Source organism: Panthera pardus, unplaced genomic scaffold (genome assembly GCF_024362965.1).
Source record: "Panthera pardus isolate Hobbes unplaced genomic scaffold, ASM2436296v1 HiC_scaffold_10, whole genome shotgun sequence".
NCBI classification, from domain to species: domain Eukaryota; kingdom Metazoa; phylum Chordata; class Mammalia; order Carnivora; family Felidae; genus Panthera; species Panthera pardus.
The window spans coordinates 57,652,012-57,666,188 of NW_026526655.1; the positions used below are offsets into that span (position 1 = coordinate 57,652,012).

The following is a 14,177-nucleotide window of genomic DNA, read 5'->3' on the forward strand; positions in this document are numbered from 1 at the left end:
TAAATCCAGGGGTACTCAGTACCGTAAAATAAAAACAGAACTTTCTCCCCATTATCTGATTACATGTAAATATAACTTCTTGGAAAACAGGAAGCAATTCGTTTCCTTACTAGCTTACGGTACTCTTTAGCTAGCTATCATCATCAAAAACTATACTATTAGATCACTGTGCCCATGTTGAGCTCTCCAGTTGCCAACGTGAATTGACCCTAACTGCTGTATTGCTGAATAGTTTATGTTCTATTATACTTGAAACTCCTTTATGTCTTTCTTCAGACTTTTCTTAGTTCTGTTACTGTTGTAGGCAATAGGCTGGGGGGGTGGGGAGGGTGGGGTGGGAAGAGGTCCACAACCACAGTTTTCCTCAACTCTGTCAACACCGTGAGTCTATTTCCTCAGCTCCCTATTCCTCACCTCCCAGACTTATCCAGCTGAATCTAGAAACATTCTCTCCTTTACTTTTCTAAACTTGGGATTAATAGTTCTCTTGACTCCTTAGTCAGCCTTAGTTGGCTGAGAGAACATTGGAAATTTTTTTTTTAATGTTGGAAATTTTTTAAAGATTCTTTACAGGGGACAGCTTTCTTATCATATGTCAATGAAAAAAAAATAGCCCCTCTAGATTTCCTTATGCATGGCATAGCTCCCATAATTTTCTGTCAAAGTACTTTGGCTTCCTGGAAGAATTGCTATGTCATATCTTTTCTTAGAAGGCAAACAGCCTCACTTTTTGCCTTGGTTACCAGGAAGCTCACAGCCAAATTTGTACACTCAGCTATAACAAATGTTAGGCTTTACACTCGTTTCCTCCATCTCCATTCTCTCTTTGCTTAAGTCCCTTTCTTAAGAGCTTAGACTATGGCACTCACATTCTTTCAGGGAAGAAGTGAGCCATAAACAAATTCTCATTAATAAATGCTTGTCAACTGAGTTTGAGGCACACATGGACTTGCCTGGAACAAGTTCTCAGGTGTCAGTTCCTGGCCCTCCTGTCTGATTCAGTCAGATGTAACGACAGCATTACATCTGTCTTACCGGACAGTCACTGGAAAAGTTTGAAGCTGTGTGCACTCTGGAGCAGAAAGGTGGCCATCACCAGGGCAAGTAGGTCCTCAAAGTGGGCCGCCTCTTCCTGTTGACCTCTCCTTGGGGACCTTCCCCTCCCTGTCCCCACAGAAGGCGCCTCTGCCCCTGTTCTAAGCCCACAACATTTGGTTCACTCCACGTCCCCACCCTCACTTCCATACTAAGAGGACTCTCTAGTTTTTTGCTTGTCTTTTAGAGCAGAGGCCGTTGGTTTGTTCGGGCCCAGTCTTCCAACCTTTCCTGGTGAGGTCACCTAGACTTGTACTTCACCCAGTAAGTGTTCCTATTAATAATAGTTACATTAGTCACCAACACATACGTACTGTCAACTTATCGTATGCCCAGAATCATGCTGAAGGCTTCCAATTAGGTTAGTTAATCCTCACTGAACTCCTAGGAGTTCAGAAATATTTTCATTCCCATTTTTGAAGAGAATTCTGAGACTGAGAGAGATTCCATAACCTATTCAAGGACACATAGTTAAGTAAGTTCAAATCAAAGCCAGGAATTGAACCAGGCTTGAACCAAGACCGTCTGATTCTTGAGCACCCGCTTGGGAACCTCACAGCACCCTTCCCCCCAGGTGCGCTCCACGCCATAGAGTGATCACAGCAAATTCTGATCATCACATGTCAGTAAACCATCCACTTCCTGGGGCAGTAACAGGTAAGGGGTAGGTGTTTGTCTCATACACCTATGTCTTAATTTACTTTTAGGTGTTTTGTCACTTTTGGCTTGAGTACAGACAGGATTTTTTTTTGTCACGCGAATCGTCTTGTGCACGCAAGTTCTGATAATTCTCATGCTTATTGTGAAACCCCATTTTTGTATTTTTTTCATATTTTCAGAATCCAAAAATTGTAATTGCTTCAAAGAATAGAGAACAGGACTTGATTTTTGCCTGAAAGAGCTAACAGCCACTCCTCTCCATGTCCTGTAGACTTTCTCATCAGAAACTACATATGCAAAATGTTCAGAAATAAGTAATAAAGGACAATATTATGCAACAAAAAAATACCTCAAGGTCAATGACCATCACATTTAGAATATCTCAAATTTCATTGTTGCCTCTCTGATCTAGCACACCAGGACTCGGTCTCCATATTCTCTGAGAGCAATCTTTAAAGTTAGGATAAAGAACACCTCACTTTGGCAGTAAGAAGAAGGTTTCTAGTGCAAAATCTGTATCAGGTTATGTTGTCCTGAGAATATACTATTCTCTCTCTCTCTCTCTCTCTCTCTGGATTTCTCTCTCTCTCTCTCTCTCGATTTCTCTCTCTCTCTCTCTCTTGATTTCTCTCTCTCTCTCTGGATTTCTCTCTCTCTCTCTCTCTCGATTTCTCTCTCTCTCTCTCTCTTGATTTCTCTCTCTCTCTCTTGATTTCTCTCTCTCTCTCTCTCTCTTGATTTCTCTCTCTCAATTTCTCTCTCATACACACACACACACACACACACACACACACACACACAGAAATCCTTAGCTCACAATAGGCAGATACCTCGGAATGGGTTAAAAATAAACACAAGCCCTCAAAAGAAAGGCAGAAACAGTAATGACAGTTTTGAAGTATCCAGTACCTGTTGTGACAGGAATAACAAATTAATTGGGACTATAACGGATTCTTTGTAAAGGTGAAGTAAACACACTTGACTGTATATTTTTCACCATCAGTTAAGTCTCAATTGGTTCTAAAAATAAACAGAAGACATTGAACAGTTTTAATGGATTCTGACACCTAGGTATTATGCTGTCACTCCAGTATAAATGAATCATAACTTTAGACTGCACCCAGGAATTACTACACATTTGGAGAAAATTTATGGTGCACCAAGCTTTGAATCATGATGTGATATCAAAACTAAAGTCAAAAGAGGAAAAAAGCTGGGCATAAATTATTATCCTCAATCCCATATGTATCTTCCAGTGCAACAGGTAAAGGTTTGAGGATTTAGGAATACTGCCAATAATTATCATGGGTGCTGAAACAAATTTATCCTTCTGAAAGTGGTTTATAGTTTTAAAAAAAAACATTCAGCAAAAGGCTGGTCTTGTACACATGACAGAAATGTTTAATGTCTGCTCTGTGTGCGGGTCCCTCTGTCCAGCTAGACTGACTGCCTCCTCAGGGTATGAGTATTTGTCCAGTCTCGGGATATGTTTCAGGGGCCACACAAGTTCTGTTTTCGGTAAAAAAGACCATCCACGGAATGAATGGCTTTAGTAGCCGTCATCCGTCAAGCTCATTGTTTCCAGTGACATAGGCAAAAATCGGTACTTCCTGCTCTTCAGATGAACAGTTGGTATGGTCTAGACATTGCCCCGAAGTCTGTGACTAATCAAGAAAGGAAGGCCACCAGAGGATATGCCATTGTGAGATGAGCAATCTGTGAATGCATAACTAGATATTTTGAGACTCCAAATGTATCGTCAGGAGACTGTTAAATGTGCATGTATTTATTTGGTCAAAATATCAGGTTTTAAAGAGAACAGTGCCTAAAGATATCCGATTCCAACATCAGGAGAAAATTTTTATGAAGTGTTTCTAGCGCATAGTAGAAATTATAATACCGCACATTTATACAGCATTTGGCATTTTCATCAATAACGCTTTATTCTGTCTTCTGTAAAGCACTGGGGCTGGCATATTACTCCATTTTACGGATACCACAATGGAGATAAAGAGGTTGACACAACCGGTGAAGAAGCAGAGATGTTAGGACGCTGGTCTTTGCTTTGGGGACCAGTATTCTTTCCAGAAGTTTGCTTATTTTACCTTTGGATAAACAGAACACAACCTGACGTTCGCACAGTGCTGTAAATAGCCCTAACAGGGCAGGTAGGCTCATCCCCATTTTACAGAGGAGAAGACTGGCGATCTGAGAGATCAAGGGAATTGTGCATGGTTGTACAGGTAGTAAATTATAGAACCGAGAAAGGAAACACTCCCGCTCTTCTCAAAAGCCTTCTTCACATGCATCGGCTCTAGAGACCTTGCATATCAAACACGGCTACTCTCCTTTCTGCTCTTCGGCTCACTATATTCTCATGGTTCCAAACAACCCCCTTTGTCAACTCATTGGGTTTGTGGATTTTCTCCAAGACCCTAAGTTGCCACAACTGAGGCCCTACAGAATACAGGTTGAAGGCTAACCAGAGAGAACCCTCTGCAGCTGGTTTCCAAGTTGATTCTCTCTGATGTTTGAAGAGAAAATTGCCACGCCTGTCCTCATCTTTTAATGATAAATCAATCAATTGGCACCCGTGTCCCAAAACTTTAGGAGACTCACAGTAGATGTCCCCGAATAAAGTTCCATGTGTCTTTGAGACAGGCTGCTAGTCTGGGTCCTGGCAGGGCCCGGAGGACAAGCCAAAGGCGGTGGGTGACAGGAAGGGTGAGAACGGGGTCACCGGGGAGGACTCGGGGAGGTGGGCGGTGGGAGGCAGAAACAGCCTAGAAAGGGGCAGAACGGGGGCACCCCCCTAGGTCAGCAGGCCGGGGCCTGGGAACCTCGCCCGCAGGCTGACCCCACGACACCTTTCAGGTCTGCTGGCTCCGCCCTCGTCGGGCTGCCATTTTGGTGGCGTTTGTCCTGAAATGGCATCCCCCCCCTCCCCCGTCTGCGATGTTCGCTCTAACTTCTAGGTTTAATCCATCCCTTGTGGCTACTTGTGCCGGTTCAGTTTCGATGCAAGCCTTTCTGCGTTGACCTTGTACGGTTATAAATGTTTTAACATCCATAAAAAAATAAAAACGTGCGCTCCCATAAAGAGCAGCAAACACAAAACACAGTAAGGAGCGGGAAGATTTGAGGCCGCGCAGCGCAGGCTCCAGAAGGCCGGCGTCACCGCCAGCTTGCATCGCATCCCTGAAGTTTAATGGCTGTGAACACGGTGATCGCGGGCTTTTTAGAGGGCATTATATTAGTGTGACCGCCGGTAAGTGCCAACCTCACATTTTTATTTCCACCGCGGAGCAGATCGTTTCCTATGCTCCTTTAGGAAGGGAAACGGGGCTTTGCAGCGTTTTTCACCCCCCTGGAAAATAGACTGCAGCTGCAGTATTCACAGCCCACCCGCCTCCGAGGCTTTGGGAGCTTTACTTCGGTTAGGTTAGGAAGATGTGCTGTTTCTGCTCGGATGCGAGTTTCCGAGTGCTTTTGTTTTGAAGATTAAAAAACACTGGAGAGGGAAAACAAAGCTTTTAAAGCTCCATTAAAGGTTGTGAGTTCACTCCTTTCTGTTTCTCGGGGGCGTAAACACGGTTCCAGGAAAAGCTCCATCTCCGAGCGGGAGAGGCCAAGCAGCTATTTAAAGGGGTAGCACCTAAACTTGTCAATTTCCAGAATACCAAATGATCCTGGAGGTTTTTTTATTCCTTTAATCAGCTGTAATTTTCAGCTCTGATGCTGCCTGACAGGCTTCATCTCAACCCCCGTGGAACACTGCTCCTCTGGCTTCTTCGCTGTAAGATACAAATAAGGAGGGACGGGGGATCTGGAAAATGAACTGACAGCGTAAATTGGATGGGACCTCCCCAACCTGTAGGGACTAGTGCCACAGTTGAAGGGTGGGAGGGGAGGGGTTGAGGTGATGCCCGCTTTGTGGAAGGGGACAGGTGCCAAGACTTTTTACATGTCTTCTTTTTTTCTTTCTTTCTTACCTTCCTTATCCCTCCTCTCTCTCTCCCAGTTCTTCTTTGGATGATAGGCACACACATATACTCACTCAGAGAAACGCATACACAGCTACACTCAGAGGTGCATTACTATCTTGTGCACTGAACAAGAGTAGCTATCACTTACTGAGGGCCTTCTACATGCCAGCCACTGTGGTCTGTGCTTTGCAAAGCATCATCTCGAATAATCTTCAAATCATCTCCACGAAGCTCATTTTACAGATGAGGAAGCTAATAGAAGCCTTGGGGGTGGATGAAAACGAGACCAACTTCTGAAGTCCATGGCCTCCAGGTCCAAAACATCCCTCCTTGGAATTATTTTCACTCTCAGTCTTATCTGGAACAGGTAATCCCTCCAGACACACTGACTTCCAGCAGCTGGGGCTTGCGAGGAGTCATAGAGGGACTGGTGGCCCCCGCGGGGGTGTGTCTCAGGTGTAAGGACCTGAGCTACTCACACTCAGGTCCAAAAAGCACTTCTTTAACTGCACCCTGACCTAGGTGGGGTTTGCGGGGCAGTGAGGTCAAAACTGTGGCCTTAGGCTCAGGGTGTCGGGATTCGGGGCTTGCTTTCCTGCCAGAGATGCCAGTACGAGGGAGGAAAGGTGATTTGGGGGCATGCTTTCTGATCTTGCACCTGGGAAAGGGTCATCCCAGTGCTTTCTGGACTACCTGCCAGATAGTGGGAAGACCTGCTTCCATCAACTGGAGACCCTACTGCTAGTTTCCACACACGTAATGCAAGGCAGTCTTTTCTCTCTGTCTCTCCTCTCAAGTAAGGCTTCAGGCCTTTCCTGGGGAAGGCATCCTAGCCTTAAAATATGTAGATACACGTGCCCTGAATCTCTTCAGAGTCATTTGCCGGATTTCTCTTTCGTTTAAATAACTGGTTTCCCAAACGTTCACCGCGTTCCCACCTGAGCTTCCCTGTGGGTAAAATGAAAACCACAGATGTGTGTCTGTTTGGAAAAGATGATGCAAGAAGATACGGAGATAACAATCGATTTTAATAATCAAGTGGTTTTAGATCTACATGAATAGTATGTTCCTATCGGTCGTAATTTTGTCGCCGTATAGTGACAGTCCACGTTATATTTCATAGGTAGGTCCGTGGGTATCCCAGGCAGCTTTGAATGAGGATACGAAAACCACACTTCTTTGTCACCTCTGTCCAGCGATGCTTTCTCTCGTCTTCCTCCTCCTCCTCCTCCACCTCCCTACCACAAAACAAAACCAAAGCGACAACAACAAAATCAAACAAGCAATTGACTAGACTCCCTCCTAAGCTCTTCTCTAGGTTAAGATCGTACCTGACCAACCTGAGTACAAAGGTCATTCGATTCCAAAATGCATGTATTCACATTATGTCAGGTATCCCGGTTCTTCTATTCGTAAAAAATACCTATATGTGAAAAATCTCACAATTTTATATAATTTGCTAGTCTTCATCCAGGAATAACTTCTTCTTGAGGAACCCTCTCCCTAAATTACAGTTCAAGGTCATTACTGACTTACTAGTTCAATCAAATCTAATATCACTGTGGGCACCAGACCCTCCAGTCCTTTTGCTCTTTGCTTACTATTGTTAGTTTTGCATCATCCTGCATCTTCTAGTTACCAAACGATGTCAAAGACGCAAAGTATTACCTTGAAGGAGTAAAATAATTAAGTGGCTTTTCAGGATCTTAAACTTATACGACACCTGTGCAATCATGTGTAGGTGAGACCATCACACATCATGAAAAGAATTATGCTCTGGAATTATGGTAATTAAGTACCTCCCCAAATAGCTGGTTGTACTTGTAACCCTCACGTGAGGAGTAGAATCCTTGAAATAACTACCGTGTTTATGGTTCTAATTTGGTGTGCAATTGATTCTCCTAAAAACCGTAAGCCAGAAAAGTGCTTATTTTACAGACCACGATATAATATTCATGAAAACTATTTTAAAATTACTCTGGTGTCCTACAAACTTCGAGATCTTTTGTTTTCATAAATGATGAAAGGGAAATGTCACAAGTGCACGTCGTTGTGGGGCCCCGGCTCTGTTGACAGCTGTATGATGCACACTCAGTGCAGCTGGTTGGGAGCTGAGAGTTTCATCAATAAATATGACTCTGATCGCTTCATGTCGACGGTCAAGGTAATGGCGTTTAGTATCTTGGAAACATACACCACTACCAGTCATATGTGGACTTGAGAGTTGAAATCCACAGTGTGGAGCTCATCTCATTCTTCCCTCTTGACAGAAATTTCACTTTTTATCTTTCTCACAATTCTTGATGATAATCTGTTTTTAATACAGTCATATTTCTTGCTCGTACTATACTACCGCATAAGCCTGCTCATACATTGTATACAGCATGTGAAAATAAGAATTGAAGCTAATTTTGTCTATTACAATAGGAGTATTTCACCTCCCAACCAGCTTTAGTTTTAGCATGGGCACGACCACTGCTTCTCTGGATCCCTAAAGGCGATTAGATCAGTGTTTTAAAATATAAGAAAAGCAAACCACAGAAGGCCAACGAAACTAATCCTACATATAGGAAGAATCGTGTGAAATAGATCTCAAGGGCATGTTTTTTTTTTTTAAGAAATCAATATTAAAACATTTTGTGTGTGAATTAATTTAAAAATAAACTGCAGCTCTCCATAGTATCTAAGCTGCCCTACTTTATCAATTTTTTCATTTACCTTTTATTCTTTCTCTGCAGATATCTCTACCATGAAGGATACTTTGCATGGATGTTATATCTAAATATGTACATAACTAGCCTCTAAATCCATTCGTTTCATTTATTTAAAAATGACATTAAAGATAAATAAATGAATAAAAATGAAAATTACGTTTGTTTACATTTTGCTTCTCTCACAATTTAGTAGTATAGCTCAATATAGAAAACTGATAGATGGAAAGGTATTTTTGATAAAAAGGGTGTTTTCAAAAACAGATTAGAGATACTGTACTAAATATGGAAATCTACATACACATGGTAACTTGGAGGATTTTTATTTTTTGCTTGCTCTTCTTATTATGAGGCAATTCTTTTCAGACAGTTCTTTGTTCATAATGCTCTGCTTGGAAACATTTTGAAGTTAACATGAAACACCTAGGTTTAAAATGTCACACAAAAAAATAAGTTTATATCTCTACACCACCAAATTTTTGCTTCAAGACTTTCCGGTGTTGACTTATAACATTTTTTTAATATCCACAGTCACCTTGACAGAATTTTCAGACTCTGAAATATAGAGTATTAATTTGACTGTGAATGTTTCCTTAAGACAAAAACACAGAAAGGCAGGAAATCGCGAAAATCCTTGCATCTGGGAAAAAGGGTGGTAGGTAGGTTAACATGTTATTGAAACTATAGGGAGATACAGTTTTTGACATATGAATGTTAAGAACAAGGTCTTGTAGACATTTAAGCTGTGTTTTTTTACCCTTTTAAATCTATTTTTACACTGACCATAATTGAAATAATGTAACCAAAAGAATGTAACCAAAAGAATTCTCAGCAAAAATGTTGAAAGGGACCAATTTATGTGTAAAAAGATCAAGAAAGACAAGCTAATTTTTAAAAAGCCGTATGCTCCCAGCATTAATTCTCGATCTCTGCAAAATTCATTTTATGCTTATAATGACTTTCTGTTTTTGTAAAGAGAATACTTTTTCCTCCTTTATTGACCAAACCGTGATGAGAAAATAAGAAATTTAATGCCAATGGATTATTCCTACCTTTTTTTTTTTTCCTGAAGACCTGGGAAAGACTTGGCTCCAATTAATGCCAAGACCACTTTATTTGTGTAAAAATATAACATAGTTAATAAAACGTTAGCTATGAATAAAAATGTAACTATAGTGAAATGCAAATGGGGGTACTGCTAATGCGCAGTGCTATGTACCCATGTTGATTTCTCTAATGGAGAAAAATATCTATGATGCTCTCGGTAAATTAAATTATATCAGAATGTGTTCTTTAGGAGGTTTTGGAAGCTTGAGATTTCAGACTTTAATGCCTGCACACAAACTGACTTTAAAAAGCAAAGATTTGAAACAGATAAAGCAACATTTTGCCTAAAGTTCATTCATCAAAGGGCTGCATATTTTGAAAAGGGTAAAAGTACTACTAAACCCATCAGGGATAAGTAAAGGCTATATACTATAGATTATTTTAATCCCCCAGCTAGATATAAAAGGGATAATTACATATTTGTGGTTGAAGCCATGTGGTGGAAAAATCAATACAACTTTTTTGTATGACACTTCATTAGTGTGAAAAATTTTAAAAGCTGAGAAGAACTGCCTTGCAATTAAATGCCTCTGCTACTCCAGCTCCAGTAATGGGTTTGTATTATTATCTAGTTTATTTGAAATAGTGGTTGCACTATAGAAGTAATTGGAAAACATTGATTATGCACTTGTATCTGGAAAGCCTGGCAAATCATTACAGGGCCCGGCAACAGTTAGTTAGCCTTACTAATGAAGCACTAATTGCTCTAAGTAGGTTAACATGTTAGTGAAACTATAGGGAGATAATAGTTTAGAAAATTCTGAGATATCTTGCCCAACATGCATTTTCATTTAAGTTTCCAGAGATAGAAGCCATGTGGGGTCCCCCCCCCCCACCCCCTTGTTTTGTTTGTGATGCTCTCTTGGAAAAAAAAAAAAAAAGTAGCCTAAATTAAGTTCCCATATTCATTTGGCTTGAAATGACTTCATTTCCTTTCGTGCTCTTTTCCTATTAGCCCAACCACTTCTAGCAAAAGGTTGCTGTCAGCATGGTTGCCTCGAGCAGGTTTTGGGGTTCTTCTGTTCAGAAACCTCTGACACGTCTATCTTGGTTCACTCTCCCAGTTCTAGGGCTTCATGATTCAATCCACGCAGAAGCTGCCTGCTGTTGGTCATAATCCCACTGTCCTACCTACATAAAAACTGTAATTTAAAAACTATATACTTTTTTTTACTTGAAACGTATTTAATTAGTGGGATGTAAAACAGCTTTAATAGCAGGAAGAGAAGCAGTATATTCCCCCACTGCCATTCTTGGGATTTTTAGGAGGGAAAAAAAAAAAAAATCAGTGCTGGAGAAATTCTTGCCTTTGTGCACCGGGAGGCAAAGACAAGAATGTTCCTAGCAACAGCATCTTTTAGAAAAAAGAGCAAACAGAGACACTTGAAACCACTCCGAGCCCACTGATGGGAATGGATAAATAATTGTGTTATATTTGCACAATGGAGTATTAGGCAGGCAGGGAATATGGGTGGCATACAGGCACCCACATTATGAATGAATCTTTGAGCAAAAAATGTTTGGTAGAAAAGAAAGTTTCAAAAGACTACACATGATGTGATCAAAAGCCCCCAGATAAGCAAAGCTAAACAATTGTAGTGATATGTACATATGTAGCAAAATTATGCTTTTAAAAATCTATGAAATGGTATAAAATCAAAGTTCAGGATAGAGGTCATCTCAGGAGGTGAGGTAGGGCCACACAGGAGTTATCAAAGTTTTTGGCCGTAGTGTAGTTTTTGAATTGGGTGGTAAATTCATGGGTATTCATTTTAATATGATGAATAACTCAAATTTCTGTTACAGGTGGTCGTTTATATATTACAACAAAACTTTTGAAAAGAATCAGTATCTTCCACTCCTTTGAAACTTACATCATTTTGCTATGTCAAATAACCAAGTCAACCCACCCCCACTTTGATTTTCTAAGGATATCAGAGGTAAAATGTTGCCATTTAAAAGTTGTGGTATTTTCCGGCTAATTACTGAGAATATAAACGTAAGAAACCAAAGGAGAGAAACGTTTTCTTTAATGAAAAAAATCTGCATAAAAGTTTTTACAAATACAGTAATTCACTTTTGTATGTTTACAATTTATGCGTAAATGTATTTGTCTTTGCAAGGCTTGGGTAGCCTTCTCTACTAATGAGTAGGGAGTACATCAAGGTTCACATCTGAGTAGCAGATTTATCTTTTGGGACAATTAAGGAAACAACAGTGGTATAAGGGCTGGAAATGGCAAGTTTTTGCCATTCTTAAAAAAAAACAACAACTCTTCTTTATTTAGCATCATTTAGCACTGTAAAAAGCAATTAAGTAACATGATCCCTGTAAGATGTCCAACAAGTTTGGAGGTCATTGTGAGAGGAATGGGTCTATTTCATGTATCTTTCATTCCTAGCCTGGCCATTTCTTTTCTTCCTGTATCTAACAGAGCTTGGCATATAGCAAGAGGTCAGCATATCCTTTTGAATCAAACTTTTTGTGGAACCGATTTCCACGAAGATAGATACCTTGAAGCAAATAATTATATTTGAATGCCAAAAGTGATCATTTACAAGTAATAATACAATAGCTCACAGAAGCAAAGTTGGCTACCTGTACCCCCGAAATAAATGAGAAAAACTCTCCTCTGAAACAAACCAGAGATTAGCAATGCTCTTGAATTGTTCTTTATATTTTCAACATGTGGTAGAATGGTATTATTTAGAGAAATGCAGCTCAAGGGAAAACATATCCACACAAGTTTTAAAGGCTGTGAGGTTCAACTATTTCCTTGACCTATTAAAAAATACCAAAGAATTCTTATCTTTTAGAGATTCCTGCTGGAATGTTTACAGGTCTGATAAATGAAATAATACTTAGGGTTTACGTCAAAACAGTACAAGGTGGGGAGTGAGTGGAAATACAGATGAAACCAGATTGGTCATAAGCATGAGATGATATTGGTTGAAGCTGGGTGATGAGTACATGGAGGTTATTGTATTACTGTCTCTTTTCATGTGTTTAATTTTGTCTATACTAAAAAGCTTAAGATGTGTGGGGACAGATTTACTGAATTTCTCACTTGAAACTTATTTTGTTAAACGGTTAGTACTTATATTCATTCTCTCTCTTTGGATTGGAAAAAAGAGTCAGATTCTCATTCTGGCCACTGATTCCTCTGAAAAGACTTACTCGTTTATTTTAAAGTGATATTGGATGGTAACAAACAGGTGCCATTAGGTGATGCCAGTTGAAATAGAACTCTCAGCCTTCAGTAAGGGATTTGTGTTTCCCTCAATGTTGATTTTTTTTTTTCTCTTGGAGTTACTGGAAGAATCTGGCTGGGATGGGCGGTTGCAAAGAGAAAGAGAGGGGATTATTGTTTAAATGGGACCCTGTTTCTAGCATTAAGTCAGAGGAGAGCCATTCTTGTTGCATTCAACATTGCAAAGAAAAGTAACAATGCTCTCAGAGAGCCGCTTTCTACAAAGCAGCTCATTATTGTAAATGGCGCATGTTTAGACTGCTAAGGCAAATCATAAAAGTACGGCCTCGACCGCAAGCTCCTCTGGCAGTAAACACTGTCCTCGGGCCAGATATACTTCTGGGGAGCCCCCCGCACCACCAGCCTGTCTGGAAAGCTCGTCCAGTGATACTGAAACGCAGAAAGTGGAGTTATGGACGTATAAATGTGCATGGTGAACATTATCTGCAAGGTCTTTTATGTTAAGGAAATCATGACACCTGCCAATCTTTCAAATTCCAAAGGGTAAAGCATGAGGCCTAGTAGGCTGTCATTGAACATGACAGGCTTAATGCCAAGTTTATAACAGAAAAAGGGCAATCTTATTGTGGTTTATTCGGTTTTATGTTGCTGGGTCGGTAGGAAGGCGCGGGCTCTCTCTCTCTCTCCCTCTCTCTTTCTCTCTTTTAAAAATCTAATTTATAACATTTGAAATACCAAACAGATTCTTTACATATCTCCTGAGCCCCTGCCCCTCTTCACTACCTCCAGTCTCTTCTTCAGGGAGCAACCCTAAATCCTTCCAATTTAGCATCTTTGTGAGGCCAGACAATGGTGTTAGTTGAGCATTTCCTTGCGTTGTTATAGAGCTGTTTCTAACTGCAAACATCTCCGTTTAATTACTGCTCCGACTGTTGCTGTATTTTCACCCAACCTGCCCCTCGCTTGAGCCCATTGGGCTGGAGAAAGAATTACTCCCCATGCTGGTCCTTAGCCCTGCTTGTTCGGATCTGTAATTGGCCCTGTGTTTTTGACTTTTTGCTAATAAGCAGCTTACTTTCTCTCCCCCTAGACTCAACCCACCACTTTTGTTTCATGAATTTTACAAAGGATTTTAATAGATGCTTTAGGCTATGCAAAATGTTATATGAAGGGAAGCATTAATGCAACAGCCTTGACACAGAGGACGTGTGAATGGCTGCTTATCATTACAGTCAGGTCTCAAATTTTCATTAGGAGTTCTGGAGGACAAAAGAAGAAAAAAGTGCAGCTAGATGAAGGAATATTAACCTATACTGTGTAACCAACTATAATTGCTTAGCATTTTACATTAACTCTCTTCAGACACGGCCTCTCATTATTTTTACACATACATAATAACTGCTTATT

General features: G+C 40.5%; 1 long non-coding RNA gene across 1 annotated transcript in view; it reads left to right on the plus strand.

Moving 5' to 3' along the window:
* Positions 1-4,946: 4,946 nt before the first annotated feature.
* LOC109273408 (uncharacterized) overlaps positions 4,947-14,177 on the plus strand; it is a 145,767-nt gene continuing 136,536 nt past the window's right edge. The window contains exon 1 of the long non-coding RNA XR_002083032.2: positions 4,947-5,023. This is a non-coding gene — a long non-coding RNA (uncharacterized LOC109273408). The remainder of the gene's footprint in view (positions 5,024-14,177) is intronic.